The following is a 14,057-nucleotide window of genomic DNA, read 5'->3' as shown; positions in this document are numbered from 1 at the left end:
GGTTCCCTTTTCTCCACATCCTTTCCAGCATTTGTTATTTGTAGACTTTTTAGTGATGACAGTTCTGATTGGTGTGAGGTGATACCTTGTTATAGTTTTGATTTGCATTTATCTGATAATTAGTGACACTGAGCATCTTTTCACGTGCCTGTTGGCCATCATATTGTTACGTCTCCTTTGGAGAAATGTCTGTTTAGATCTTCTTCCCATTTTATGATTGGGTTGTCTGGGGTTTTTTGTTAATTGAGTTATATGAGATGTTTGTATAGTTTGGAAATTAAGCCAGCCTTCATTAGTATAGTAACCTTTTAGCCTTGATTTTGATGTTTAGACTGGTTTATCCTTGTTAGTTTCACAATTTTCATTCTGGGTTTCACACCTCCACAGCCTCCTATTTGATTGACTTGTCTGTTTGGCCACAGCTGCTTATGTCCCCTCTTTACTGCCCTTCGGCAAGTTGTTAACAACACTGTCAACCTAAATAAACCTAGGGAGAAATAATCAAACAAAAAGAGTTCATTTGGCATTCGAGAACTGCAGTCCAGGGCACACAGATTCAAGTATCAATTCAAACAGTAAAAGTCAAGGGCTTTTAAAGGTGAAGGGAGGCTTGCGTTACCAGGGATTTTCATTGGAGTTAGAGACAGAAGCTCCTTGTGGCTAAGTGTGATTGAGCTCTAAGGCCATCACTAGAGGTGGGGGAAGTCGTTACTGTGACAAGTTGCGCGTGGGCTTACAGAGTCCTTGGAGGTCATAGTTCCATCCCGTGAGGATGTATGTAAGGTCCATCTCCTTAATGGCCTCACAGCCCCATTTTAAAACCCCTTGACTTAAATGAGTCTATTTTGTGTCACATTTCACAGCACATTCTCCAACAGCCATGTAGACTTGTCTTTTCAGAGGACAGCTTGGTCTCCCTGGTAAAAATAATACAGCGACTATCAGTTATAGGTCGAACCATATGAATCTTCCACCTTTGTAGGTCAAAACTGGTTGGATATCAGCCATTTCATATGGTTCACCCTAATTCTAAGTTGCTGTGTTAAGTGTTTCTTCCAAACAATCTCAAGAAGTTTCTGCACCAGCTCCGGCAGAGGAGCACTGCCCTCCCACCCAGTAGAGCAAAGAGGAGCCGAGGCTCAGTGAAGCAGATCCCACCATCCTGCCTACCCTGAGCCTGCACGTGTGCGGCCCACACCTGCCCTCTGAACAGCACCACCCAGGTCTCAGTTTCTGCACGACTCCTGGAGCCTGTTTCAGCTCTCCTCTGTCTCCCACTAAGGTTTAGATAAGGCAGCTTTGAGGTGTTGGAGCAGGAACCAGTCTTCTACCTGCCCAAGACAGTTCCTGCAAAATTACTGCCAGTTTACAACAATTTGCTCATTAGCTTAGGTAAACTGAGTTATTAGGGTATCTGTCTGGCCCCAAGATCTTTGCCTGTTATGAAGCTGATGTTCTTGCTTTCAATCCTAAGAACCAAACACAGAGTGAAGGACTTCCTTTGAAGTCCTCAAACTTGACCCTCCAAGGAAACAATCTATTTTCTCACACTTTCTTTTAGTAGACATCTAAAACTTAAAACTTTTCAGTACAGATTTAAATATCTGCAAGGCATATAGTTCCTGGCACATTTAAATTCTTTTTTTTTTTTAACTCTTATATACACTTAACTAAAGCCCCCAAAATAGAAAGACCACTTGATAACCTACCATCAGTCTTCTGAAAAGACTCTTCTTTAACAGTTGAAAATTCTACATCTTTTCTTTTCCTCCCTAAGTTCCATTTCCCCCACAGAATATTATCCCAAAAATGTGTGTTGACTTAAAGATTCACCACGCAAGAGTTGTGAGTTTAAGTTTTATTCAGAGACCTTACTGAGGACTATAGCCCAGGAAACAGCTTCTCAGTAGCTCTGAGAAAGCTGTTCTGAAGACGTAGGGGGGATAACCAGTTTATATGTGATTTTTTACTAGGAACACACACAGTAGAATATACATCTGGGTAAAAGATTGTTGCTAGTCCCCCAAAAATCTCAAGTTAATGATTTTTGTGCTTTATTTTTTTATGTGTGGGAAGATTCAAGAATCTGGGTTCATTAAAATTTTTCCTGAGATATGCATTTAATTTTCTAATGGGCCTGTTTGTCCAAACACAGAGCATCCTGTGGTTTTCTTAATGTTGATCAGCAACTGCAACAGATTGCAGCCTAATCCTTGTAGAATTGGGTGGTGAGCAAAAACACTCTTTGTTCTTCTTTGTTTACATGTGTCTGTCTTTTAACAGTTAAAATTTTTACGGAAATACCTATCATACTTCTCTACAAGAAAAAGTGTAGAGTATGTAACCAAATTTTGTTTAAAAAATTTTCCTTTGACATAAGGTTCATAGGTTTTGATTCAAATCAGAATTCTTTATATAATTGAATAAAAGCAATTGATTAATGCAGTATAAATTTTATCATCATTTTTGAGCAAAAAATAATATTGTTTAGAAAAATATATCTGAATGAGAAAAATAGGACTTTATTTTCAATATTTAAGGTGCATATTACTAACTGGTAGATGAGATAGAATTTAGCATCTGTTCTGTTGCAAGCTTTGGTTATTATGGCTAGAGGAGCTTCTGTACATAACCAGAATGGAAGAAGTGTAGTGAATCAGTGAATTCTTTCAACTCCTTCTGAGTTTTGTGCTAAAAATCAGGTAGTGATAAACTATTTTTATTGACCTATCAGCTAACAGTATGTTTAAGGCCTCATTCATTTGTGTTTACAACGACATACTAGACACACTTAATTTAAAAAGGGGTTTGTTTTTGCTTTTACAGTTTCCATGAAGTTTACCAAAAAAGCACTATCAATATGCTAGTAACTTTTTTCACTTAGGGCACCTTGCATTAACCTGATCTATCCAGAAAAGATTGGGGAAATTGAAATATTATAAATTTAACTATACCTTTGCCCTTACTGTATTGTAAAACATATATTCACACATGTATTTTAGCTATATGGGCTTCTCCAGTGACTCGGTGGTAAAGAATTCACCTGCTGATGCAGGAGATGCAGGTTCGATCCCTGGTCTGGCAAGATTCCCTGGAGAAGGAAATGGCAACCCACTTCGGTATTCTTGCCTGGAGAAACTCATGGACAGAGGAGCCTGGCAGGCAACAATCCACGGGATCACAAAGAGTTGGACACAACTTAGCGACTGAACAACAACAATGTATATTTTAACTATAGAATATAATTCAAATATTTACTATAAATATTTGTACATGTATTTTAATTATAAATACTTTATACTTTGCCTGAATATATTTTTTATGAAAACTTAGAACTGTGGGTGTAACCTAATTAACAAAGCTAGTCTTTATTGTCCAAACATCAGTTAAATCAGACTCTCTGATTTCAAATATCCTAACAAGGGCCAGAGTATCCTATTCTAATGCCTGTCATACCTTCACAGAAATATGTATGAGAGAGGAAGAGAAGATAATTCCACGAATTGGCATTTATCACTAAAGAAACCTCCCAGGAAACAAAATTTCAGAATTCCCCTGGGTTTCTTAGTGGTTTTACAGCTTGGGGCAGTGTACCAGCGTAAGATTCTATGTGAGTGAGAGACAGGCCCTTCTTTGATGAACTTGGAAGAAGCTATTGAGAAAAGTGAGAAAGGGACGCTATAGGAAGCCAGCAAAAAGCCTGGATGGAAATGAGGGTCTGGTGGCTGAATCCCTTACAATGCTCAGTATCAGCAAAACCTTTGTAAAAGAAGGCCTCTAGGGCCCCCAGTCTGAAGATTACGGCCTTCTAAACCTTGCCATCCTGATTTCTCTCTTAGAAGCAGTCGTAATGACTCAGAGTCTCCCTATTATCTCCAAGCCCCAAACCAAACCGTATGAGATAGAAAAGCCCCCTCCCAATCCGGCCAGCGCACCCCTTAAGCCCTATCCCTCTACACTCAGTTTTCTTCTGTCTTTGCTAGAAGATAGCCCCAGCTACAGAGAAATCCTCACTGGTCCTCTGACTCACACACACACACATCCCCTTTTACGTCTCAGGGCCTCTGAGCCCATTTCCCCCGAGCCCATTTCCCCCCTGGATCTTATACCTCCACATCACCTTTCCATCCCTCAAAGGTGCCATGCTCATTCCCACCATACGGGCTTCCTGCAGGATGTAGAATGGCTTTCTGCACCTCACCTCCACCAGTCTATATCTTCAGATCTCCTTGTGAAACTGTTCTTCAGAGGGGCTTCCCTGACTTCCCTTAATCCTGTGTCTCTCACACACTGAATCAGGCCTCTGTGCTTCTCTAGGTAGCGCTAACTGAAGTGTGATTGCTAATAATCAGGTGTTTAATATATATGATCTGAGGACAGGGACAGTGCCTGGCACGTTGACAGTCAGTGCATGGCATACACTAGGCACTGATTAAATGAATAAGTGTCTGGAATGCTATTCTTCCCTTCTCTGTGAAGTGTCTGTATTCTGCACTAGCCTAGGAGCCTTTGAGTCAAGAACTGATTCCCCAGTCCTTGAGAATAGCTGCTAATTACCAAGCACCTATCCTGTATCAGGCATTGTTCCAGAGCTTTATACATTACATAGTTTGACATAACAGTTAAGAGCATGGACTCTAATGTCAGACTACCCAGGTTCCAGTTCTGCTTCATCAGCTTACCAGCTACCTCATACCCTCGGTGCCTCAGTTTCCTTCAGTTCAGTTCAGTTGCTCAGTTGTATCCAACTCTTTGTGACCTCATGGACTGCAGCACGCAAGGCCTCCCTGTCCATCACCAACTCCCGGAGCTTGCTTAAACTCATATCTATTGAGTTGGTGATGCCGTCCAACCGTCTTATCTTCTATTGTCCCCTTTGCCTCCTGCCTTCAATCTTTCCCAGCATCAGGGTCTTTTCTAATGAGTCAGTTCTTCACATCAGGTGGCCAAAGTATTGGAGTTTCAGCTTCAGCATCAGTCATTCCAGTGAATATTCAGGACTGATCTTCTTTAGGATGGACTGATTGGATCTCCTTGCAGTCCAAGGGACTCTCAAGGGTCTTCTCCAACACCACAGTTCAAAGCATCAATTCTTTGGCGCTCAGCTTTCTTTAGAGTTCAACTCTCACATCCATACATGACCACTGGAAAAACCATAATTTTGATTAGGTGGACCTTTGTGGACAAAGTAATGCCTCTGCTTTTTAATATGCTGTCTAGGTTGGTCATAACTTTTCTTCCAAAGAGCAAGCGTTTTTTAGTTTCATGGCTGCAGTCACCATCTGCAGTGATTTTGGAGCCCAAAAAAATAAAGTCTGTCACTGTTTCTATTGTCTCCCCATCTATTTCCCATGAAGTGATAGGACCAGATGCCATGATCTTAGTTTTCTGAATGTTGAGCTTTAAGCCAACTTATTCGCTCTCCACTTTCACTTTCAAGAGGCTCTTTAGTTCTTCTTTGCCTTCTGCTGTAGGGGTGGTGTCATCTGCATATCTGAAGTTTTTGATATTTCTCCCGGTAATCTTGATTCCAGCTTGTGCTTCATCCAGCCCGGCATTTTGCATGGTGTACTCTACATATAAGTTAAATAAGCAGGGTGACATTATACAGCTTTGGTGTATGCCTTTCCCAGTTTGGAACCAGTCTGTCGTTCCATGTCCAGTTCTAACTGTTGCTCCTTGACTTACACACAGATTTCTCAGGAGGCAGGTCAGGTGGTCTGGTATTCCCATCTCTTTAAATTTTCCACAGTTTGTTGTTTACTGTAAAATTAAATAACAGTACCTACCTTATGTAGTTATTATGAGGATTAAATGAGTTAATATGTATAAAGTACTTTAAACAGTATCTGGCATGTAGTAAATGCTCAATAAATGTTGTTGTTTACCATTATCATTTTCGTTTCTAATCTAAACAAGCCTGGTCTGTCAGTTTACAAAGACCAAGCTATCTCTAGTAGAAGAGCTGGCCAGCCATTTGAAAAGAACTCAGCCATGTAAAAATCCAAGACCCTGGATTTCGAGTATGGCCTTCCACTGCATCTGCCAGACGACATTGAGCCAAATACTTCCTTGTGACCAGAACGAGTTCCTCCTTTAAAATTCCACCCCTTCTTTTGCGGCATGTATCACATTCTCCCATTATTTCCTTTTATTTGTGCTCAGATTAGGCCATTTATTCAGGAAACATAAACTGAGTATCAGCAAAGATAAGTGAGAGATGGAGAATCCAATACAATATCTTTTTAAATGAAAGAAATGCAAAAGATAATGAAGAAATTTGCAACATAAGGGGAGAAGGGAGAGATGCAAAGTTTTGTATACTACTGAAATTAAGATGGTAATTATAATCACTAGTGTAATCACTAGGAAGACAACTCAAAAATATATAGTAAAAGGGAATTAAAATGGTACTCTAGAAAATATATCTATTTGACATGAAAGAAGGCAGTAATGGAGAAATTGAGGAATAAAAATAGACTTCAGTTCAGTTCAGCTCAGTCGCTCAGCCGTGTCCGACTCTTTGCGACCCCATGAATCACAGCACACCAAGCCTTCCTGTCCATCACCATCTCCTGGAGTTCACTCAGACTCATGTCCATTGAGTCAGTGATGCCATCCAGCCATCTCATCCTCTGTCGTCCCCTTCTTCTCCTGCCCCCAATCCCTCCCAGCATCAGAGTCTTTTCCAATGAGTCAACTCTTCACATGAGGTGGCCAGAGTACTGGAGTTTCAGCTTTAGCATCATTCCCTCCAAAGAAATCCCAGGGCTGATCTCCTTTAGGATGGACTGGTTGGATCTCCTTGCAGTCCAAGGGACTCTCAAGAGTCTTCTCCAACACAGTTCAAAAGCATCAATTCTTCGACACTCAGCCTTCTTCACAGTCCAACTCTCACATCCATACGTGACCACTGGAAAAACCATAGCCTTGACTAGACGGACATACAGGGGGAATAATAATGAAATGGCAGAAGTCCCTCTTATCAGTAATTATATTAAATGTAAATGGATTAAACTCTGCCCAATTAAAAGGCAGAGATTGGCAGAAATGATTTTTTTTTAAATATGACCCAAATGTATCCTATCTATAAGATGTCCTTTAGATTTAAAGACACAAATAGGTTGATGGTAAAAAGATGGGAAAAGATATTCCATTCATTGTAACCAAAAGAGAGCTTGAGTGGGTATATTAACACTGGACAAAATAGACTTTAAAACAAAAATTGTTATGAGAGACTAAGAAGGACATTATGTAATGATAAAAAATTCAGTCCATAAGAAGATATAGCAGTTGTAAAATATATGCACCTAACAGAGCCTTAAAATATATGAAGGAAAAATTGACAGAATTGAAGGAAGAAAAAGTTCAACAGTAATAGTTGGACACCTTAATACCATGTTTTTAATAATGGATAGAACAACTGGACAGAAGATCAGCAAGGAAATAGAAAACTTGAACAGTACCATAAACCAATTAGAGCAAAGAGACATCTATAGAACACTCCACTCAAGAGCAGTAAAATACACGTTCTTCTCAAATGCACACGGAACAGTCTCTGGGATAGAGCACATGTTAAGCTACAAAACAAATGTCAAGTAAAAGGTTGAAGTCATATAAAGCAGGGGCCCCCACCCTCTTGTCAGTAAACTGGCACCTGTTCATGTCCTGTTAGGAACCAGGCCCCACAGCAGGAGGTGAGCAAGGGCGGCAAGCAAAGCATCATCTGCTCCTTCCCCATCATTCCCATCACTTGTATTTCCATCCGAACCGCTTCTCTCCTCTGCCCCCATCCTTGGAAAAATTCTCTTCTACAGAAGTGGCCCCTAGCTCCAAAAAGGTTAGGGACCACTGATACAAAGCATGTCCTCTAATCACAGTGGGGTGAAATGAGAAATCACTAACAGAAGGAAATTCACAGCAGCAAACAGAGAAACTCACAAATATGTGAAAATGAAGAAAGAGAAATTAGAGACCAGCTGATCCTACAAGCCCATGGAAATACCAGGGACTCTAACTAGCCAAAACAGTCTTGGGAAAAGAAGAACAAAGTTGGAAGACTCACACGTCTTGATTTCAAACATTTTACAAAGCTGCAGCAATCAATGTGGTATTGGCATAAGGATAGATATGCAGATCAGTGGACTATAATACAGAGACCAGAAATAAACCAATACCTCTATGGTCAACTGATAGTTGACCATGGTGCTAAGACCACTCAACAGGAAAATAATATAGTTTTTTCAAACAGATGATGTAGGGGCAACTGGATATCCACATATAAGAAGATGAAGTTGGACTCCTTCCTCATATCATGTAAAAAAAATTAATTCAAAATGGACCAAAGACCTAAATATTCTTGGAAAGAGTTTTTGGAAAGAAAGAGTCTTGGAAAGAAACATAGGTATCAATTTTTGTGACCTTGTATTGGACAATGTTTTTTAAAATTATGATGCCAAAAACCACATAGCAACAGAAGAAAAAAATAAACAATCAATCTTAAAACCTTGTGTTTGTCAAAGCACACTGTCAAGAAAATAAAGCTTTGACTCATAGAATAAGAGAAAATATTTGCAAATCATACATCTGACAAAGGTTTAGTATCTTGTAAAGAAAGCTGAGCACCGAAGAATTGACCCTTTTGAACTGTGGTGTTGGAAAAGGTGGTGTTGAGAGTCCCTTGGACTGCAAGGAGATCCAACCAGTCCATCCTAAAGGAAATCAGTCCTGAATATTCATTGGAAGGACTGATGCTGAAGCTGAAACTGCAGTATTTTGGCCACCTCCTGAGAAGAACTGACTCACTGGAAAAGACCCTGATGCTGGGAATGATTGAAGGCAGGAGGAGAAGGGGACGACAGAAGATGAGGAGGTTGGATGGCACCACCAACTTGACGGATATGAGTTTGACTAAACTCTGGTAGTTTGTGATGGACAGGGAAGCCTGGTGTGCTGCAGTCCATGGGGTCGCAAAGAGTCAGACACTACTGAGCAATTGAACTGAACTGATATAAAAAAATCTTATAACTCAATACTAAAAAGATAATAAAAATAATAAAAATCTTTTAACAAATATACAAAGAAATCTTACAACTCAATAATAAAAATTTAAAAATATAGGCAAAGGGTTGCACAACATTGAAAATGTACTAAATGCTTACTGAATTATATGTTTTAAGATGATTAATAGCCTATTTTATTACATGTGAATTTTAAAAAATAGGCTAAGATTTGAATAAACAATTCTCTGAAGAAGATAAAACAATGGCCAATATATAGCCGAAGAGATACTCAACATCATAAGTCATTAGGGAAATGCAAATCAAAACCACAATTAGATATCATTTCATACTCTTTGGTATGGCTATCATAATTTTTTTTGTTAAGAGGAAAATAGCAAGTGTTGGCAATGATATAGGGAAATTAGAACCCTTGTTTGGTGGGAATGTAGGTTGGTGTAACCACTATAGAAAACAACTTGGCAGTTCCTCAAAAGTAAAACATAGAGTTACTATGTGACTGAACAACCCCACTCCTACTGGAATAGTCCCAAGAAAATTGAAAACACACACACACTTATATATGCATAAGTACACATATGTATACACATATATACATATGCACACATATATATACACACACATATAATGTACACAAATGTTCATAACAACAATCAAGATAGACAAAAAGTAGAAATAATTCAAATGTAATTGAAGGACAGATAAACAAAATGTGGTATATCCATATAGTGGAATATTACTTGGCCATAAGAAGGAATGACATGATGATTTTGTTATATCAACCCTGAAAACATTATTCTAGGTGAAAGAAGCCAGTCACAAAAGACCACATATGGTAAGCTTCCATTTATGTCCAAAATAGGCAAATCCATAGAGACAGCTAGTAGACTAGTAGTTTCCAGAAAATGAGGGTAGGGGAAATGGGGAATAAATGCTAAAGGGTTTGGGGGTTTCTTTGGGGGGTGATGGAAATGTTCTGGATTTAGTTATCAGTATGGCACATTTGGTGAAAACTGGACGTTTTCGAAGTTATGCGGCAACATTGCCTAGAGGTCCAGTGGGTAGGGACTTTGTGCTTTCGCTACTGAGGGCCCAAGTTCAGTCCCTGGTCAGGGAACTAATATCCCACAGGTGATGCAGGGCAGCCAAACAAAAACAGATTATGTGGCAGCTCTGGAAATCAGATCCACCCCCACCCCCACAGCCCCTGTTTGTTGGGATTTGTTATTGTTTGCTTGGTTAGTGATTTTTCTCAACTTTTTTGGGTAAAGTCTGTATTTTCCATTGTGTGTGGCTCACCCAAGTCTGTGTCTGTTAGCTTGGTGGTCCGTTTGTGTTTCAGTAGATTTCCTTGAATGCCTAGAGCAAAACCAAAACAAGACAAAACTCTCCCAGGCTTTGCAGACTGGCTGTGCTGGGGCACTGCTCCAAGGATTACCAGTCTGCTTACAACTCTGTCTGAATTCTTGCTGCTTCTCCTCTGCCTGAAGGCTACCAGAGGTGAAGGCTTGGCATCTTCGCAAGTGTTCTATGGAGCACACATCCAGCCCTGGGTATGTGAATTGTCTTCTTGATTCCCCAGGATCCTTGGGAGCTTTTAAAAACCCTTCCCAACTCACCTTGTCCCCCTGTGTCTTCTTTCCTGGCCTCTTCCTGCCCAGGCCTTCCCTTCTGTCTATTGTTCATCCCTGTGCTGTCCCTTGCCCCAGGCTGCAGCATCCAGTGCTTGTGCCTTTAAATGCTTTTGGCAATAGCATCCTGGAAGCTTCCCACCAACCCTGGACCACCTCCAAGTCAGGCAAAACAAAGGCAAGCCTTTGTGCCAGACAGGTCAGAATCCACAACCACAGTTTCTAAAAAATAAAGTCCTTATTGCTCCCTCTGTCCTCATGACGACCATAGGTCTGTAGTTTAAGGGATAGTTGGCAGGTGATTTAAAACGCCGCAGTGCTCTCTGCCCATAAAGCAAAGACTTCTTTCTTCACCAGGCCTTCCCCTGCTTGTTATAAGTTTTTAACTAGACTCCAGAGTTCTATAAAAATTGATTCAGACAGTGTTTACGAGTTCATTCATGGTTTTTCTGGAAGGATAGTTCCTTGGAGTTCTTTTATTCCACCGTTTTCAGTGACATTACTTGTAACAACGTGAATACACTAAAAACAAAACATTTTGAAAAGGTCAAAATGCTGACTTTTTTGGTTTTTTAATTTTGTCTCAATAAAAAAGATAGTGACAAGTTCAGATATCTGGGTTCATAGAATGTCCTTAAAAGGCTTTTAGAGCCAGACATTAAAATGGGACGACATTAAAATACCTTAACTGAGCAAAAAAGTGGGAAACCACCAAACAGTAGAGTGATCCAAAGTCAGATCAATGGAAGATCAAAACCACCCGCTTGTAAACATCTGAAACAGAGTCACACCTTGAGTCCTAGCCCAAAACTGCTGGATTGTTAGGCGGCCTTGGTCCACCAAGGAAGCTCGTCAATTAGCTGTTGCTGTATAACAAAACAACCTAAGTAGCTAAAAACAACCACCATTTTACGGCTGACAATTCTGTGGGTCAAAAATCTGGACAGGATCCAGAAGAACTGAAATCAAGACTTCAAGGAGAGATTGGAGCTCTGCTGTGATTGCAGCATTGTTGGCAGCAGTCAAGATGTGGGAACAACCCGCATGTCCATTGATAAATGAAGAAAGAAAACGTGGCATATACTACAATGGAATGTGGGATGTTGTTGTTGTTTAGCTGCTAAGTCGTGTCTGGCTCTTTGCAACTCCATGGACTGTATGTAGCCCACCAGACTCCTCTGTCCATGGGATTTCTCAGGCAAGAATACTGGAATAGGTTCCCATTTCGTCCTCCAGGGGATCTTCCTGACCCGGGGATCAAACCCACATCTCCTGCACTGGCAGGCAGATTCTTTACCACTGAGTCACCAGGGAAGCCCACAATGTAGTATTACCCAGCCTCTAAAAAAAAGGAAACCCTGTAATATGCCACCACATGGGTTAACCTTGAGGACATTATACAAAGTGAAGTAAGTGCTAGACTGAATGTGCCTCTTGTCCTTCCACCCTAATTCATTTGTGGAAGTCATAATTCCCAATGTGATGGTATTTGGAGATGGGGACTTTGGGAGGCAATTACGAGAATAAGGCCTCCATAAATGGGATTAGTGCCATTATAAGAGAGACAGGACAGAGTTCTCTTTCTCTACCGTGTGAGTACATAGCAAGAAGGTGTCCATCTGCAAGCCAGGAAAAGGGCTTTCACCACGAACAGAATCACCCAGCACCTTAATCCTGGTCCTGGTCCTCTTAGCCTCCAGATCTATGAGAAATAATGGCCACTTGTCTGTCACATTTGTTACAGTGGCCCAAATTGACTGAGGCAGTAAGCCAGTTACAGAAAAACAGATACTGCATGATTCTACTTATATGGGGTATCTTAAATAGTCAAACTCATAGAATCAGGGGCTTTGCAGGTACTAGTGGTAAAGAACCCACCTGCTAACACAGGAGACAGATGGGGGTTCGATCCCTGGGAAGATCCCCTGGAGGAGGAAATGGCAACCCACTCCAGTATTCTTGCTTGGAGAATCCCATGGACAGAGGAGCCTGACAGGTCACAATCCATGGGGTCGCAGAGTTGGACACAACTGAAGTGACTTAGCACACACACACTTTGGGGAGTGCGTTTATAATATCTTAGGTAAAGGACCAGGTTATCATCTTATTTCTACAAAATATATTAACATTTCTATTGCCATCTAAATTTATGGACAGAAAATTTTTTACAAAAACCAAAGCATTTGCAGTAACTGTCTGTGATTTTTTTATCTTCTTGCATTATTGTTCTTTTCACTTATATTTCCTAATTATTCTATAGTGAGTATATATTTGGTTATCACTGTATAAAGTTTTTTTTTTTAATGTCATGCTAACGGGTCTGCACCTCATTTTTAAGGTGACATAAATTAAAGTTTTATAAATTAAATAATTAAAAGTGTCCTCAACAACTTTGCCAGTTAAAAGAGTCTCATTGAGACCCCTCTGGGAAGAGGAAGACTCCATTGATTAGATGGTGAATGTATCCCTGCCTGTGTTTTTCTTGTAAATTCTAACTTCTGTGCCAGCCTACGCCAAGTCAATATAGTAAGGAGACTGGGAGAGCAGACTTAGGCCTTATCAGATCCTTGGGGTCCGTGGGCAAAAGTTGGTGCTTTCTGGTGGTGTCCAGTTCCAGGCCGTGGTCTCTGAACTAGCAAGGCAGCCAGATTAAACTCGGGCAGAAAAATTCCAGGAGAGGGTCTGGGGAGGCGTGGTTTTGTGATGAAGGTGGTTTTTCTGATTTTGTGTTGGAACAGCAAACAGTTGGGTTCAAACTGTTTGAACAGTTTGTGTCCTAGGGCCCCTTGGCTTAGGCCCAGCTCATTCATGTCTGCTTCTGTGAACTTTCCTTACAGGAAAACTTGATCGGCGCTCTCTTGGCAATTTTCGGGCACCTTGTGGTCAGCATTGCGCTGAATCTCCAGGTATGTTTTCATCACCAGCACTGCCTGGTGCCGAGATGTAGCCAGAGTCAGGTTATCCGGTGCAGGCGCTGTCTGCCTCCTCCTGGTGGGATGTTGCCTACCCCATCCCGGGGTTGGGACAATACCTGGTGGGTTGCTCCAGGATACTCTCTTGGTTCTATGCCCCCACTTCATCCCTCATCACCCCTCAACTATGAAGGCAGAGCTCTCTGTTATTTAGAAGTCTCTAGGTGGGGTGGGGAGTGCCCTGGAGCAGCTGCTGTAAACACCCTGCCTCACATGCCCTCGGCCTAGTTGAGATCCCAGGCAGCTGTGGTTTGGAGTGAGCTCAGAACACCGTGGGAATGACCCCCACTGGCTGCAGGTGCAGCTGGACAACCAGCTGTGTGTTGGGTGCTGGTGGTGGTTGTTAATGCCGCCAGGGAACTAGACCCCACATGTTACAACTAAAGATTCCACATGCCACAACTTAAAAAGAAAGAAAGAAAGAAAAAGAGACT

The sequence above is a fragment of the Capricornis sumatraensis genome, chromosome 3, assembly GCF_032405125.1.
Source record: "Capricornis sumatraensis isolate serow.1 chromosome 3, serow.2, whole genome shotgun sequence".
NCBI lineage: Eukaryota > Metazoa > Chordata > Mammalia > Artiodactyla > Bovidae > Capricornis > Capricornis sumatraensis.
The sequence above is the reverse complement of the archived record's forward strand: the minus strand, read 5'-3'. Positions refer to the sequence as shown.